The sequence below is a fragment of the Saccostrea cucullata genome, unplaced genomic scaffold, assembly GCF_032062105.1.
Source record: "Saccostrea cucullata isolate Sc308-1 unplaced genomic scaffold, CSIRO_AGI_Scuc_v1 ctg8673, whole genome shotgun sequence".
Classification (NCBI taxonomy): Eukaryota; Metazoa; Mollusca; class Bivalvia; order Ostreida; family Ostreidae; genus Saccostrea; species Saccostrea cuccullata.
Window position 1 is genome coordinate 1 of NW_026924835.1, and position 3,653 is coordinate 3,653.

Consider the following 3,653-nt stretch of genomic DNA (forward strand, 5'->3'; position numbering starts at 1 on the left):
TTTCTCTTAAGCAAAGTGGCAAAATTCACGTTCTTGTGTATTGCATGTTCTTTCGAATTCGTTTTACAAGCATTCTTTTTTTTTTCTTTTTTCTTACCATTGGTAATCAAAGCCTTTTAAACTTACCAACGTTTCACGTTGTACAAATGTCATTTTATATGTGATGTTTTACTTATTCAGAAGCAATAATTGACAGAAGTTTGTTATCATGATTATTTTTAAATAAGGGGGGGGTTTTTTGTCGAAAAAAAAGCTTCGTAGTCGTTCTTTTTGCTGTATTCTTTTATTTAATTTTATTTATTTTTTTTTTTGGGGGTTTGTTTTTGAGTCGCAGGATTAAACCATATAAAATATACCTTACTTTCACAGTGGTTGTCAGAATTTTTAGAGATGGGTGCATAAAGATCGATCATATATCTCCACTACACGCGTTGTTAACATTTTCATTTTCTGGTGCTGATTTAACTTTGTCTTTAAACTTTCCATTTCATATGTTTTTAAGCAAGTTTAAAGGTAATAGAATTCACTATTTCTATACTTGATTTAATTAAGTTTTAATACATGTAAATAAATCAACTTCCAGGGACACGCTGTATGTTAATGCAAATAATTCTTTGCATGTAGCGTTGTAGCTATTGGCATAAAAATTGAATCTGAGAACTGTTTAACAGCTGTATTGTTTTTATAATAGCAAACACTTGTATAAGTTCACATCATTTCTCAGATTTACATATTATATATTTTCATCGTTTACTATTTGCTTAAAAAGTAAAATTATTTAAGTGTATATTATATCCTGTATTTATGATTTTCTTTTGTTCAAATGCTTTAAAGAATATACATGTATGCATTTTGTTTTGTTCAAATTCTCCTTCAGTCAGTATTATTTAGGGTTTTCATATCCAAATTTCAAAATATCTTGGTTTTTTTGTCTCCTATGAAAATACGCAAGTTGGAAAAAACTGTACTTTTCTGTTATTGATGTTCATTGTTTGTCTTTCTTTACAGTGCCTTCAAAATTCATAATGCTGGTACATCATTTGTTTTTGCCTCGGAGCGACAAGAAGATATGAAAAAGTAATGCTGATATTCCTGTGATAATTTTATAAACAGTCATTCATTTTGTTTCGCATACCTTTATCAATAACTGTCAACAAAACACAAACAAAGAAACCTTAAAAATATGTCATTCAATCTAGATTCTCAAAACATTTATTTCATGACAAACATATCAGTTACAAACAATTAACCATGGACATGGTTGGTGGACTTAAATTAGAACCCACCCACCCCCTTTTTTTTAATTTAAAATGAATGTATTCACCTGGAAAGAATTGTGATAAAGTAAATTCACAATTATATTAATTTAGTTTGTTTAAAGAAATGTGATAACGTTAGGCTTCTTTGTTCTAGATGGATGAATAAGATGGGGTTAGCTGCTATATCCTTCTTCCTCCGAGGGTAATCAAACAAGATCAGACTAAAACCAGTAAGTGTGACCTATTGAAGGCCGTTAACTTGGTCATATTGCGGCATATTGAACGCAGCATTTAAGACTACAATGCCTCCCACTCTGAAAATTCCACGATGTAACCTACCTTAAATGTTACCAAACTGGTATTTTTACCGTGGTCATAAAGACTTTGAAAGCAAATTTTAAAATTTTTTATTTTGTTTAATATGAGTTACTAATAAACATGCATTTTGCACGTAATTGTCGTAAAAAATCTGGCCTATAGGTATACAGAATTTTGAATATTATACATAGAAAGACAGCGTTCACTTTCACCGAATTTTGAATGTTGTGATGCAGAGAAAAATGACCTACGATGACACAACATTTTGAATGTTACAATGCGAGTTATTACACAGCCTTTGATTGTTATTTATTCGGTAAAATGTATTTATATATCAAAGCCTTTAAAGAAACATTATACAAAGAAATATGACCTTAATTAAGTTATACAGCATGTTGAATATTGCTTATTCATAAAAGTTCGACTCATGGACAACAGCATCTTTAATGTTGTAATACGGTGAAATTGTGGCTTATATATACGGATGAATGCCTATAAAGTTGTAAGTAAGCCTATTGTGAAGTAATGTAATATTGTATATATACCAGATCTGCACGGATGATTTACTCAGGATAATTTCCCATAGTTATGTTACAGTAACTTATATTTAATCTTTCTGGATGTCAGCGTAATTAAATACTATAAAATTTCATACATACGAATCTAATGTAATCTTGCTGGATTAGTGTTACTTATACGGAAAAAAGTGACTTACCTCCGAATTAAGCAGTGACCACAATTGCTTTTGGATTGTAATTCGGAGATTCTTATTCGGAGGATAATTGGTAGGGAAATAACTATAAATGTTTCTATGCTAAGAGTTTTTTGGAAGTGTTGTTAGTGAAGCATATGATCTCTGTTTTCTTTAATCTCACCTGAGCTGAAAGCTCAGTGAGCTTTTCTGATCATCTGTTGTCCATCGTAAAATTTTCAGGTTTTCAACTTCTCAAGAACCACTGGACCAATTTTAACCAAACTTGATGCAAAGCATTCTTGGGTAAAGGGGATTTTATAGTACGGATTTTAATTGTTCAAATTATGATCCTGGGGGAAGAGTAGGACAATAGGAATCCAATTTTACATTGAAAAACCGCTGGTTTACCCGGTAAAAATTTTTGAAATTTTTCTCAATAACCACAGGCCAGAAAAGCTGAAACTTATGTAAAGACCCCGGGGGATTGTAGTTTTTAAATTGTTCAAATCTGATCTCTGATAAGGGGCACAATAGGGAATCCAAGTTTTACATTGAAATGTACAGGAAAAATCTTTTAAAATCTATTGAAGAACCACAGGGCCAAAAAGCTTAAATTGTTGAAGACCCTTGAGTAGTGGGGTTTTTAAATTGTTCATTCGTGACCCCGGGGAAGGCGACCACACCGGGGGAAATCCAAGTTTTACATTGAAGTATTTTGGGAAAAAATCTTTAAATAATCTTCTCAAAACCACGGGGCCCAGAAAAGCTGAATCATATGTGGAAACATGCTGGGGTAGTGTAGGTTTTCAATTTTTATGGCCCCTGGTGGAAGGGTTGGGTAAAAAAGGTCATAACAAAAAGATGGTGAATCTGTTTGAGAAAAGCATTGCCAAAGTTACTCATGGCAGCGATGTGGCCCATGGGCCTTTTTGTTCATGATAGTTCAGGAATCTTTATCATTTAAAGACTAAGCCAAAATGTTCCTAATTATAAATATGCTGAACAAATAAAATTTTGTATCATATTGTTTTTGGTTTCTAGATGAATATTACAGCGAGAGTTCTGATGAAGATTTTCATCCGTCTACAGCTAGCAGTATGGAGTCACTTAACAGTGTAGGACAGAGCACCGGTAAGTACGGAGTCACTTAACAGTGTAACAGAGCACCCGGGAAATCGGGGTCACTTAACAGTGTAAGACAAAGCACGGTAAGTAGGGTCACTTAACAGTGTAAGACAGAGCACCGTAAGTAGGGTCACTTAACAGTGTAAGACAAGCCCCGGTAAGTATGGGTCATTAACAGTGTAGGACAGAGCACCGGTAGGAGTCATTAACAGTGAAAGACAAAAAAGACCGGTAAGTACGGAGTCACTTAACAGTGT

At 33.2% G+C, this 3,653-nt stretch overlaps 1 long non-coding RNA gene across 1 annotated transcript; it reads left to right on the forward strand.

Moving 5' to 3' along the window:
* The first annotated feature begins 950 nt into the window (after positions 1-950).
* Positions 951-3,402, forward strand: LOC134267415 (uncharacterized). Its single transcript, XR_009992153.1, has 3 exons — positions 951-1,077; positions 1,414-1,489; positions 3,313-3,402. It is a non-coding gene; the product is annotated as an uncharacterized LOC134267415 (long non-coding RNA).
* The last annotated feature ends 251 nt before the right edge of the window (positions 3,403-3,653 follow it).